This window comes from Sus scrofa, chromosome 9 (genome assembly GCF_054392235.1).
Source record: "Sus scrofa isolate SSC_HxYL_T2T_F1_AM1 chromosome 9, Sscrofa_HxYL_maternal_Yorkshire_Landrace_v2.0, whole genome shotgun sequence".
Taxonomy (NCBI): Eukaryota; Metazoa; Chordata; class Mammalia; order Artiodactyla; family Suidae; genus Sus; species Sus scrofa.
Window position 1 is genome coordinate 82,176,942 of NC_139391.1, and position 14,808 is coordinate 82,191,749.

General features: G+C 36.3%; 1 protein-coding gene across 3 annotated transcripts in view; it reads left to right on the forward strand.

Moving 5' to 3' along the window:
* Window positions 1-14,808, forward strand: part of C1GALT1 (core 1 synthase, glycoprotein-N-acetylgalactosamine 3-beta-galactosyltransferase 1) — a 38,610-nt gene that overhangs the window by 2,578 nt on the left and 21,224 nt on the right. The gene's annotated exons all lie outside the window — the stretch shown is intronic.

A 14,808-nucleotide genomic window follows, 5' to 3' on the forward strand; every position in this document is an offset into this window, starting at 1 on the left:
GGGATCCAGCGTTGTTGTGAACTGTGGTCTAGGTGGCAGATACAGCTCGGATCTGGTGGTGTTGCTCTGGCCATGGCGTATGCTAGCAGCTGTTTTAAAAAAAGAAAGAAAGAAAGAAAATCTGAGTAAATTACCTGGAATCTGAAGTGTAGCTGCCTTGCACATTGACGGGACACGTTGAGGGCAAAGAGAGACACTGTTAAATAGGAGAGATTTTGAAACAGGAAACCTGACTTGTTCACAATAAAAGCTATATATTAAAACATTTAAACTGGTGCAAGTTGAACAAGAGGCAGATTTGAAATTACCTACAGCTTGGTATAGTCATTTGCATTCTTGCTCACTGTATTAGTTTCCTAGGGCTGCTTTGGCAAAGTACAGCAAACTGAGTGATTTAAAACAACAGAAATTTATTATTCCACAGTTTTAGAGGTTGCAAGTCTGAAATCAAGGTACTGACAATGCCATGCTCTGCCTTCTAGGGAAGAAGCTATTCCATGTCTCTTAGCTTCTTGTGTTATTGGGTTTCCTTGGCTTGCAGCTATATCACCCGAGTCTCTGCCTGTGTTGTCACTGGCCATTCTCCCTGTGTGTCTCTGTCTTAATATGATGTTCTCCCCTTTTTATAAGGATTTCAATCAGAATGAATTAGGGTTCACCCTGTTGACCTAATCATAACTTGATTACATCTCCAAAGGCCTTATTTCCAAATAGGGTTACATTCAGAGGTATAGGGATTATGACTTCCACCCCAGTCTTTTGGGCAAACACAGTTTACCTCATAGCAGTCATATAACTTATATTTTTACAGTATTCAATTTTTAGTACCATATGGCAGACAAAATCAGGGCACAGTGGAAGCAGAGTAGGGGCCACCTAAATTTACCTATCTCAGTGCTTACTGTGTGCCAGGTCATAGAAGTAAAGCAGTGAGTAGGTGGACAAAAATCTCTGTTTTCTTGGAGCTTACATTCTAAAACACTGGTTCTCAAAAATGTGGTCCTTAGAACCTCAGCATCATCTGGAAACTTGTTAGAAATGGAAATTTTCAAGCTCTATTCCCCAGACTTCTTGACTTGGAAACTCTTTTAACAAGCCTTTCAGGTGATTCTGATGCATATTCAAGTTTGAGAACCACTGATGAAGCTGAAGAAAAGAAGAGTTACCTGGTGGCCTAGTGGTTAGGGACTTGGCATTGTCACTGCTAAGGCACAGGTTCGATCCCTGGCCCAGGAACTTTCACATGCTATGGCCGTGGCTCCCCCCAAAAAAGGTGGAGAAAAGAGATAATAAACAAGATACATAAAATACATAATGTGTTAATTTGTGCTGTGAATAAGAATAGAGTGATCAGGGAAGACTCCCTGAGAAGTAGAGGCCTAAAGGAGTTGGGAGGTGAACCATATATCTGGGTGAGTTGTGTTCCTAGCAGAGAACAGCAACTGTATGGACACTCACGTGTTTGAGGAACAGCAAGGAGTCCAAGTTAGAACATAGGAAGGTAACAGTAATAGGTTCAGTTCATGACATTGCTCTCTGTTTCTTTTCGACCTATAAAAACCAAATACTAGGAGGAGAGTTCAGAACAAGAGGAGTGTGGGGATTGTGTCAAGTTCATCTTAAGCTTTTGGTTTTATCTCATAGTGACATTGGGGAGACATTGGAGGGTTTTGAGCAAATGAGTGACGTGATCTAAGTTTTTAAAGAACCACTGGTGAAATGGACTGGTAAGAATGGATTGAACAGTGGGTAAAGTTGAAGGAGGCTGTTGCAGTAGTTGCGAGAGAAGAAGTTGAAGGGAGAGAGGAAGAGAAAAAGGTGGCTTAGGCTAGGATGGTAGTGGTGGAAAGGTTAGAAGAGGTGCAAAATTGAAAACACACAGTATTAATTATAGTGAAAAATAAGCTTTTTACCTCCTTGTCTACTTACTTAAGTCACCCAGTTCATAAACTAGTATAATCTGTCTCTCTGTCTATGTATGTAATGTATTCATTTGGCAATATCTGAAGACATTTTGGGTCACAACTAGGGGGAGTGCTTCTGGCATCTAATGAGTAGAGGCCAGGGATGCTGCTAAACATCTTACAGTGAACAGGACAGCCCCCACAACAGAATTATCCAGCTCAAGAGGTCAGTTATGCCAGGCTTAATGGGATTTAGAGGTGTTGTATAGATGGAAGACAGGAGGAGTAGAGGAGCTCACTGCCTTGAGATGTTTACTGAACTGTAGGTAGTTCACAATTGCTGAAATACAAATTGTGAAGGGAGTAGTGGCAGGGAGAGAGGGGTATACTGTACCTCAAATTCTTTGAGAGCAAAGTTATAAAACATGACAAAAACTAACATATTATTATTTTTGTGTTAAGCACTACTCACCTAATGCCTATGTAAGGATAGACTAGTATCTATATATTTTATGTATTCATGACATACCCTTGTATTAAATTTTTTCAGTATTTTGAGCCTACTGGTTCATCTGAGTTTTTTCACATTGTCACAAATCTCCAAAAAAAAAAAAAAAAAAAAAAATGTTCCAGTGTATTTATTGAAAAATAGCTGATTATAAGTGAACCTATGCAGTTCAAACCCACATTGTTGAAGGGTCAACTGTAGTTATCTTTGGTGAGAATCTAGGGTAGAGATGGGAGCAAAAACTTAACTCTTTTCTGTGTGTGTGTGTGTGTGTGTGTGTTTCAGTTTGATTTTCTTTACATTTCTGATTTTAAAAGTAGCTGCTACACCATACCATTTTAACAGAAAGTTATCTGCCAGATATGTGAAGATTTTCCTTATTTGTGCATGTAGAAATTGTTTTTAACATCTATAGTGTATTCTGTGTTAGGCATTTTTAAAACTAGTTCCCTGTCAGCAAACAAACATCCATGGTTATGGCTGCCATGAACATCTTTGCAGACTTTTGTGTTTGTGATCATCAGAGAAATTTCTGATCATGAAATGATTCTTCGAGGCATACTTGAAAAATTTTAAAGATATCACTAAACTGCCCTTCCAAAAGATGGTAAATATGTATATTCTGAGAAAAGAGCGGGAGCACTAGTTTTCTCTCATGTCTGTGTCAGTACTGGCTGTTGCTAAACTTAACATTTTTGTCTCCATGATAGGTTAAAAATAGTATCTCTTCATTTGGTTAACATTTCTGTAATATGAATGAAATTTGAACATCCTTGACCATTGTATTTTCTTTTTTTAAATCCCTTTTTAAAAAATCTGTTTATATTAGGTTGATCTTTTGTCTTTTTTCTATATGATACTTTCTGATTTTTTTTGCTGTACAGGTTTTTTTTTAACATCTTATACAGAAAAGATACCTTTGAGCCAGTAGTTTCACTGCCAGAAATTTATTTAATAAATAACCTCATACAGTTTCACTGTTACAGCTTTTGAGTTTTGAAAAGATCTCAGTTCATGACATAAAAATGTAAAAAGATGTTTTCTTCTAGTTTTGTTTTAATTTCATTTAAAAAAAAATACTGGAATCTGAAAAACATTTGGAATTTGAAAGAGAAGGTAGGAATCCAGCTGATTGCTTTTTATCTTTTCCCCCAAAGATTATTTCAATATTATTTCTTCAATAAGCCATCTCTTTCTTGATTTGAAATGCTATGTGTGTTATATATTAAATTTCCATGTGTGCTTTTTTTTTAAACAGACTCTTTACTTCAATCTGAAAAAGACCACCAGGGATATATCTTTAGGCTAACAAAGTTAGGTTAATTAACTTGCTGCTGTGAGGGAGACTGCACAACCAAAGGAACTGCCAGAAGGGATAGGGTTATTATAGAATTCTGGAGAAGGGTGGAGTTTAGACAAGATTTAAATGAAGCAATATTTGATAGGTTTAAAACACAGCAAGACTGTGTGTCAGTTAATTAACATCAGAGCTGGCCCGAGAAACAGACTTAAGGGTCCTGTTTCCTTGGAGACTACAAAGTTAAGATAAATGTGGAATGTTGCGTCTGGGAAACCCTTATCTGAAACCCTGAGTTGGAAGTTGATGCTGCTTCTGATTAATGATTCATCGTCCATCCAAGAATAGGGTGTTCCATTCTCTCTGATACACTTTCAAGTAACAGTTCTGACAGTCTGGTTGTAGAGAAAAAAATTGCTTAATAATGTCTAGTATTAACAAGCTTTTAAAAAAAGGTTTTTTTACATATTCAGCCTGAATATCTGATTGCTTTAATTACTGTACCACATTTTATACTCAGATGTTTATTTTTCCACACATTTGCAATAATATTTACCACATTTAATTTTTTAAAATCTTGTATCTTAAGTAAATCTTGCTCAGGCTTGTCCACCCTCCACCCCCTTTCAGGAATTTCCCAGGTATACTCACATGTTCATTTTTCCAAACTTTTAGTTAATTTTACCAAGTTATTTAATTTTTAAAAATCTTCTAGGAAGTTAACATTGTGGCACAGCAGAAATGAACCCGACTAGTATCCATGAGGACTTGGGTTCCGTCCCTGGCCTTACTCAGTGGGTTAAGGATCCAGCATTGCCGTGAGCTGTGGTATAGGTTGCAGACACTGCTTGGATCTGGTGTGGCTATAGCTGTGGTGGAGGCTAGCCGCTGCAGCTCCAATTTGACCCCAAGCCTGGGAACTTCCATATGCCTCAGGTACAGCCCTAAAAACCAAAAAAAATGTCTGTTTTAATTGGGATGACACTATATATGTGTGTGTGTGTATTTGAGAAAATCGACATCTTTGTCATTGATTTTTTCAATTTTTTTATTGTAAAATGCACATAAAATTTACCACCTTAACCATTTTTAAGTGTACAGTTCAATGGTATTAAGTACATTTTTATTGTTGTGCCACCATGACCACCATTTGCCTCCAGAATTCTTTTCATCTTGCAGAATTGAAACTCTACACTCATTAAAGAGTAACTCTCCATTCCCCTCTCCCCTAGTGCCTGGTAGTCTCCACTCTACTCTCCACTCTCCTCTCCACTCTACTCTCTGTCTTTATGATTTTACTTAAGTATCTCATATAAGTGAAATTTCATAATTTATAATTATGTAAATAACCATTGTGACTGGCTTATTTCACCTAACATAATGTGCTCAAAGGTTCGTCCATGCTGCAGCATATGTCAAAATTTCCTTACTTTTTCTTTTGCTTTTAAAAAATTTCCTTACGTCTAAAGACATTACACTGTATAGATACACATTCCATTGTATGTATATAACATATTTTGCCTATCCATTCAACTATTGATGGACATTAGGGTTGCCTCCACATTTTAGGTATTGTGAACGGTGCTAATATAAAAAAAAAAAAACAAGTGTGTAGATAACTCTTTGAGACCCTGCTTTCAATTCTTTTGGGTATATACCCAGAAGTAAAATTGCTGGATTATGTGGTAATTCTATTTTTAGTTTTTTTGTGGAACTGCCATGCTTTTTTCCACAGTTGATGAACCATTTTACATTCCTACTAGTAGTGCACAAGAATTTAGATTTCTCCACATCCTCACCAATAGTTATTTGGGTTTTTTAGGTTTTTTTGTTTCGTTTGTTTTTGAGTTTTTAGGGCCACACCTGTGGCATATGGAAGTTCTCAGGCTAGGGATCAAATCAGAGCTTCAACTGCTGGCCTAGCCACAGCCACAGCAATGCAGAATCTGAGCAGCATCTTCGATCTACACCATAGCTCACAGCAACACTGGATCCTCAATGCACTAAGCAAGATCAGGGATCGAACCTGCATCCTCATGGATACTGGTTAGATTCGATTTTGTTGCGCCACAACGGGAATTCCCTGTTGGATTTTTGTTTTGTTGTTTCTGTTGTTGGGTGTTTTTGTTTTGTTTTTGTTTGTAGTAGCTATCCTTAATGGATGTGGGGTGGTATTTCATTGTGGTTTTGGTTAACATTTTCCTATAAATGATGTTGAGCACTTTTTCATACTCAGCATGTTCATGCTTATTAGCCATTTGTATATCTTCTCTGGAGAGTGTCTTTTCAGGTCCTTTGCCTATTTTTTGAATTGGTTTTTTGTTATTGTTAAGTTTTAGGAATTCTCTGTATATTCTGGATATTAATCCCCTATCAGATATATAATTTGCAAATATGTTCTCCCATTCTATGGGTTGCCATTTTATTGATTGATAGTGTCTTTTGATGCATAAGTTTTTAAAGTTTTTTATAAAGTCAAGTTTGACTGTTTTTTTCCTTTTTGCATGTGTTTTTGATGCCACACCCAAGAAATCATTGCCAATTTCAGTACTGTAAAGCTTTTGTCTTCTGTTCCTTCTAGGAGTTTTATATATCTTGGTCTTAGTTCAGGTCTTTGATTCATTTTGAATAATTCTTGTGTATGGTGTTAGGTAAGAGTCCAACTTCATTCTTAAGCATATAGATAACCAGTTTTCTCAGTACTTTTTGTTAAAAAGATTGTCCTTTGCCCATGAAATGGACTTGGCCCCCTTGTCAAAAATATTTTGACCATGCTTGTGAGGGTTTATTTCTGGGCTCTCAGTTCTATTCTTTTGGGCTTCATTTCAATCTTCGAACCATTATCATCCTGTTTTGATTACTGTTGGCTTTTGTTGTAAGTTTTGAAATTAGAAAGTGTGAGTCCTCCAGTTTTACTCTTCTTTTTCAAGATAGTTTTTGCTCTTTCAGGTACCTTGAAATCCAATATGCATTTTATGATGGATATTTCTCTTTCTGCAAAGGAAAAATCACTGGATTTTGATACAGATTTTATTGAATTTGTAGATCACTTCAAGTGGGATTGACATCTTAACAATATTAAATCTTCCAGTCCATGAACATGGAATTTCTTTCTATATGTCTTTAATTTCTACTGAGGATGCAAGAAATGTTAATGTTTCCTTACAAAGTAACACAGAGGTATTTTCACTTTCGATCTTCTGAATCTGAAATTGTGGAAATAGTTTTAAAAATAGAGTTAGAGTTTGAGACTTAATGCAGCTTCTTTTACCTTGATTATGAAATGTTACATAATTTTTGGAAGGTTTGTTTATTTCTTTTTTTTTTCTTTTCTTTTTTTAGGGCTGCACCCATGGCATATGGAAGTTCCCTGGCTAGAGGTATAATCAGAGCTGCAGCTGCCGGCCTACATACAGCCACAGCAGTGCAGAATCCTAGCTGCATCTGCGACCTGTACCACAGCTCATGGCAATGCCAGATCCTCGACCCATTGAGTGAGGCCAGGGATCAAACCCACATCCTCATGGCTACCAGGTGGATTTGTTTCTGTTGTGCCACAGTGGGAACTCCAGGACTACTTTTTCAGGATTTATAGAATTTCAAGGTTATTTTTAGTGGTAAGGTTGTATCACTGTAATGCACATAAAATAGTTCAGAGTCATTAGGTGAATATTAATGTGTGTGTTAATATTTTCTGTTTCTGTAATTTTAATAAGTTAGTAATAGAAAATATTTTTGTCCCTGTCTCTTAATTAATATGTACTTCTATTATAATTTGTATGAGTTGCATACACATCAAAGGAAATAACATATAGTTCATGTTACATGTCTACTTTATGACTTTGGATTATGTAAGTGTATAAAAGTATCAAATGATGAGACCTTATATGATTTTTTTCAATAAGGTAGGCAATATAGATAAATATATCTATTTGGAAAAATAATTTCAACTGTACCCCCCCCCCAAAAAAAAACCCACACACACACCCTTAAAACAAGCAAACATTTGAATGCATTTTGCAAGCCAGGCAGTGTGTTAGGTACTAGAGAGATAGAGATAAAAGAGTCATAGTTGTTGTTCTTGAGGAACTTTCAGTCTAGGGGAAATCAGTAGGCACCTATCTAATGTGATGAGTATGATAGGTACGTCATCGGAATTGTGAATGAAGGAACAAGAAAACATTTGATGGAAGAGGAGTTATTTTAATCATGGGCAGTGGGGAAGACTGATCATGGAAAATACTGAAACTTAGTTAATAATGAAAAGTAATTTGAGGGAGGGCACCTCAGGCAGAAAAAATAGAATAGTTACTTTAAATTTTACTCTGTTGGTCTTTTACTTTCATATTAGAGGCTTAAAAAAAATCTGGTAAAGACTAAAAAACTAATTGAAATCTCTGTATATGTTGTTAGGGCTTCTTACCAGTGTCTTTTTTTTTTTTTTTTTTTTTTAAGGATCACACCTGCGGCACATGGAGGTTCCCAGGTTCCCAGGCTAGGGGTCTAGGCCTCAGAGCTGCAGCTGCTGGTACACCACAGCCACAGCAACGCCAGATCCAAGCAACATCTGTGACCTACACCACAGCTCACAGCACCTCCAGATCTTTAACCCACTTAGCAAGGTCAGGGATCGAACCTGCAACCTCATTGTTCCTAGTCAGATTCGTTTCCACTGTGCTTACCAGTGTCTTGAGCTGAAATGATTCATTGCTTAACTTTTGGGGATTCTGTAGTGCATATCCAAACCCACTGATTTTTAACTTTATCCTAAAATCACTGTTGCAGATGATGCTAATACTCTGTCCATAGGCCTATATCTCCTCCTCCTTCACAGGCTCTTGCTGTATCTTTATTCCCAATATCTATCTCTTGAGGCTCTGTAGTATGGCTGGCTTCATACTGCCAGATCCTGCTTTGCCAATGTACAAGCTCTGGAAATGTCTGAAATCTGTTTCCTAAGAATAGCCCTTAACCAGTGATTGACTCTATGGCTGTAACTCTGAGGTGCGGCCTATATTGCCTCCAAAACTACCTTGAGAGGGATGGAGCTAAAATTACTCTCTATGGTCTTTGCTTGGTATCTTACCCTTTCTTGGCTTCCTTCCCTTCCCTGCCCAGTTCCTTACAAGTTTTTCCAGGAAATGCTTTCTAATAAATCGCTTTTACACAAATATCTCATCTCAAGAGTTTGCTTTCTGTGGGACCAACTTAAAGATAACCACTAACGTTTGGGCTGCATTTCCTTTAATAATGTATTATTTTGGAGTAAGATCGGACTGAAGTTTTCTATTTTATTTGGGGGCTCTCAAATATTGGTATCCAAGTTTTTCATAAAATAATTGGTTAAATTCTGCTACTTAATTTTCTAGAATGATTTATATAATAATTATGTTTTTTTAAATATTGAAATATTTTATCTAAGAAAAGCCTGGACCTTTTTGAAGTCTGGCTCTTTGACAACATTCTTTATTTCCTCTGTGGTTTGTCCATTTAGGTTTTGTATCTTGAGACAGCTTTATTTGCTTTTTTAGAGAAATATGTGTTTAATTTAGGTTTTCATGTTTAATAGCTAATTGTTATATAAAATATTCTCTCTTTTTCATTTTATCTGTGAATTTGAGTATAGTTTGAATCCTGATTTGAGCAAACCAAATGTGAAAAGACGTTTGTGAGGTAACTGAGGCAATTTGATCATAGAAGTATGTAAAGGTGAGATGACTTGATATCTATCTGGGATTTGCATTAACATGCTATAATCAATTGAAGAAAGAATAAATGAAGTGAACATAGTAGATTTTAAAATTATAATTCAGTCAGTATAATAAATGGGGGTTTTTTGTTAAACTTTTGTGTGTATTTTAAAAATTAAACTTCAAAAAAAATCCTCTTGGGTTACCTCTCTGATGAAATGAGAGCGCATGCTTGTTACCACATTCTCTTCCACCTCCTCACTCCATTTATATTCACATGATAGGCCTTTTCTGCCTAAGTGTCTTAAAATGATAATTACTAATATCATTTTATCCTGTGTAGCTTTTCTTTCCAGGATAATAACATTTCTGCTTTGTTTGATTACCACACGCAGTTACTCCACAGTGTTATATTGGAAAGGAATGCAACCTTTTATTTTAATGCTAACCCTTTCATTGTATGATTTCTTCATTTTGGTTTTTTGTTGTTTTTTTTTTTTTAATTTGGATTTAACTCAGATTGAGTGTACCTTTAAGGAAGTAACGTACCAAGGGTATGTGGGTACTGTGTCCTTTGCATATTTTCCTGTTATCTGGATTCTTGAATGATAAATTGCCAAATATTTAAGTCTGTGGGCATGATTTCCCACTCAAAAACTTGGATTTTTGCAGCATTTCTTTTGACATATAGTGATACAGAGGAGAAAGATGACTAGTACTTTTTCCCTTGTAGTTCTGCGTATTTTTTTTGCCATTGACTTGCTTGTTTTGTTTTTCACTGAATACTTATAGAGATTTCTTTTTTTTAAGTGAAGTTCAGGATCTCTTAATACTGGCCATCTGTATTACATTAGGTTTTTCCTGGTTTTATGTGAGCTTTTTGAATATTCAGATGCATGGCCTCCATTTGAATGCATTTTCTTTTATACCTCTGCTTTTTTTCTTTCATTTGTTATATTCTCTTTCGAGAAATATTATTTCTCTCTTGGCTCTCCATTGCCTATCTCTCATATCTACCATTTTCTCTATAAGTGCTTTACTCTTTTCAGTTTTAAGAGACTACAAAATAGTCCTGTGTAGTTTAATATTTTCTTTTTTATGGAGTAGGTATTCAGAACTGTGCTTTTCACTTGTCTTTTGCTATCCTGTGTTTAATTTTTTTCCACTACAAGATTTTTATGTATTTCTGCTTATTCATTTTTAAACAGAATCAGTTCTGAGTCGCCTTGCTTAAAAATTGTGTAGATGGGAGTACCCATTGTGGCTCAATGGTAATGAAGCTGATTAGGATCCATGAGGACACGGGTTCGATCCCTGGCCTCGTTCAATGGGTTAAGCGATCCGACATTGCTGAGAGCTGTGATGTAGGTCACAGATGAGGCTCAGATCTGGTGTTGTGGTGGTGGTGTAGGCCAGCAGCTACAGCTCTGATTTGACACCTAGCCTGGGAACTTCCATATGCTGTGGGTGCAGCCCTAAAAAAAACAACAAAAATTGTGTAGATGAAAATATCTTTCATTACCTTTTACATATAGGTAATTATTTTATACACCATTTGAATCTTTTATTTAAATTTTGAGTTAGAGACCTGTGCTGCTGCTAGCTGACAGTTTCTGTCTAGCCAGTAGCTACCTAAGAGAGGTATATTAGGGAGATGGGACCTTGGACAGCTGCAAGTGGAAACTTTGTCTCAGACCTTTTTGCTAATTTTTTTTTTTTTTTTAACTCTATGCACTAAAATGGCAGGGATGGTGGGATGAGGGGAGGGAGCTTCACCAGGTTGGAGGCATGGCATTCAAATTTGTTTGTTTTCCCAGTTTTGTCAGGGTGAATAATTCACCTTGATAAGAAATTGGGTTTGTTTCATGAGTCTGAATATATTTTTCTCCACATAATTGACTTACAGTAGCTGGACACCATTTTACATGGTCATCACCAATATATAGTGGTTCAGTTTTTCCCCATCACCATCATTTGGTGGTATCACTGTTTATTATTTTAGTCATCCTTATGAGTAAGTTGAGATAAGTCATTGTGGTTTTAATTTGCATTTTTTTCTAATGGCAAATGAAGTCAGATATTTTCTCATGTGCTTATTTGTCACCTATACATCCTCTTAAGTGAAATAGCTGTTCATGTCTATTTTTTAATTGGATTGTTTATTTATTTATTGCTGTTTCGGGAGCTTTTAACACATTCTAAATACGCATTCTTTGTTAGATATGTAGTTTGCAGATATTTTCTTCCAGTTTATAGCTTGTTTTTTAATTCTCTCAGTAGGGGGCTTTCACAGAGCAAAAGTTTTTAATTTTGATGAAATTCAGTTTATCAATTTTTCCCTGTTATGAGTTGTGCTTTTGGAATCAAGTGTAAAGAACTCTTTGCCTAGCTCTTAATCTCAAAGATTTTCTCCTGTTTTTTTTTTTCCCTAAAAATTTTCATTGTTGTATGTTTTACATTTAAGTCCATGTTCCATTTCGATTTAATTTTTAAATAAGATATGAGACACAGGTCAAGTGTTTTGGATTTTTTGTTTGTTTCAGTTTGTTTCTGCCTATCAATGTCCAGCACCATTTACCCAAAAGTTTATCTTTCCACCACTCAGTTGATTTTGTACCTTTGTCAAAAGTCAGTTGAGTGTATTTAGGTGATCTCTCTCTGGTTCTCTATTCCATTCTATTGATCCATGTGTCTGTCCCTCCACCAGTACTATAGAATCTTGATTTCAGCAACTATATGATGTCTTGAATTCAGGTAGACTGATTCCTCCTACTTTATTTCCAATTGTGAGGAGTAGAGAAAACATACAAATGTTTCAAAAATAACACTTCACATACAGTGTATTTGTAAGCATTTATAAGTTCTGTCACTATGTAAGAGTCATCCTGATGTAAGAAAATTCTTTGGGGGAAATTTTTTTTGAAAATTAGTGTGGGTTGAAGAGAGAAAATATGTTTTGAATATGTAAGTGTAGCAAATAGATAGGATAATCAAGAATAGATTATAAATACTAGACTGGCAACACTGGCAGGTTGCAGTATAAAGTACTAAAATTTAAAAAAAAACAAACAAAAAACACTGAAAGTCTAGGATTTTAGGGACTTTGTTGTAAATTCCAGTAACGTTTTGAAAACCTAAAACAACTGGAGGAAGGCTTTGCTTGTGTGATAAAGGGCGTTAAAGTCTTGGTGAGAGGCTATTAGTGACCTATGGAGTGACTGTAAGCCAGTCGTAAAAGAAAAGGAACATTTATTTACAAGGTTAAAGATTAGTCTACCCTCAAACTTTTCAGCCATCAGTGTGGGAAGACCTTGAGAAATTTTTACAGAGTTTTAAGAGAGATGGTACAAGCTTCCTTTCATGTACAAAGGCAGTAGTAAGCATTCTCTAACCTGTAAGAATTTAGAATACAGCACCAATGAGCACCATTACGAAAATTACTTGCTGAAATCCAGCCAACAAAAATGGGACATTAGTAAAGAACTCACATGTAGAACAGCTGTGATAAAAGCAATTAATGAGCATAGAATGCAATTTAAAATATATCCAAGATAAAGCAGTCATGGAGATTACATTGTAATTTACAGAATATAAACTGTAAATTTTACAGGCTAAAAGTAGTTTACAAAAATTGAGTGTTGGGCAAGGGTGTGTATATATACTGATTTACACATTCTTAAAGCAAGAAATCAATAGATACTGTCTAGATTTGGAATGTGTAATAAAATAAGACCTCTGATTGCTTCATGGGTTTCATAATCTTTAGAGGGATTGTTTAGAGGAGGGGGGGGTCACATTATAAATGTTTAGCTTATGTTCAAAGTTAATTTAGATTCATTTAATTTTCCTTTCTTCTATAAATTCAAATCTAATTTAATGTTAAATCTTTTAAAGTTGCGTGACTAGTATTCCAGTTCTTTAAAATTATAGCACAGTGCTTAAGAATCTGAATTCTTTTTTTTTTTTTTTTTGCCGCACCCGTGGCAAATGGAGATTCCTAGGCTAGGGGTCTGGTAGGAGCTGTAGCTGCCAGTTATGCCAGAGCCACAGCAATGCAGGATCCGAGCTGCGTCTGCACCACAGTTCACAGTAACACTGGATCCTTAACCCACTGAGTGAGGCCAGGGATCAAACCCACAACCCCATGGTTTCTAGTCTGATTCGTTAACCGCTGAGGCATGATGGGTACTCCAAGAGTCTGAATTCTTGATTCAGATTGCTAGTTGACCTTGGGAAGCTTACTAATTTGTGTCTGAGCCCAACTATAAAATGGGATTAATAGTCTTAGTTTGTGGTCTACAGGTAATTCATATAAAGCTCTTATTAGTACAGGGCTTAATTATTAGGTATAATTGTGCCTCCTTTTTCTGTTATTCATAAAGATGTTATTCCTATTTGCAATGATATTCACCAGATGTTAGTGATAATTATTACTGAGCGATGGAATTTAGGGTGGTCCTTTTCTTCATGTACTTCTGTGTTGCTTTATTTATTTATTTATTTTAACCAATGAATAACCCAAAGCTGTTCCTTAAAATAAAAATACAAATTTTAGTTGTCCCAGCACTTGTGTATCTGAAATCTGTGTTTTTTAAATCTCCTTGAGTGATTCTGATTATGCATCAGATTTGGAAAGCAGTTGGGAGTTCCCATTCATGGCTCAGTGGAAAATGAATCTGACTAGCATCCATGAGGATGCAGGTTCAGTCCCTGGCCTTGCTCATTGGGTTAAGGATCTGGCGTTGCCATGAGCTGTGGTGTAGGTCACAGACTCTGCTAGGATATGGAGTTGCTGTGGCTATAGTATAGGCCAACAGCTACAGACAGTTCCGATTCTACCCCTAGCCTGGGAATCTCCATATGACACGGGTGAGGCCCTAAAAAGACAAAAAGAAAAGAAAAGAAAGCAGCTGGCATTAACTCCTCTCCCCCTCCCCCCCGGTTAGGTTTTATTAATATTTGTTGAAGCTCCTGTGATGTTCAGTGCGGTTAAGCAGTGCCTTCTGATCTAGTCTACTTCAACATCCTTGTTAAGAATCTAAGACTTTGGATGATTTTTGCCAAAAATCTGAGTGGGGCTTAGGGTGCCTTCCACTCACATGACATAGCTCTTTTATGCCAAGAACAAGAAAGAAAAATGGAGGTATGCAGAATTTAATCATAAAGCAGGAGCCCTTGAGATTAGAAGGAGATGGGATAAAAGCAACAGGGTCAATGAAGCACATGCTGACTGATAATTCTGTGGATGGGGAGGGGTACGAGTATGGCAGGCATCACACAGCATCATAAAATATTTTAAAGTTAAAAACACATTTTGTAAAATCCAGAAGTCATTTTTCCCTCACCCTAGAACAGGTGCCTTTCTAAAAAAGTGCTACCTCAGCTAGGAAAACCATATCTGTAATATGT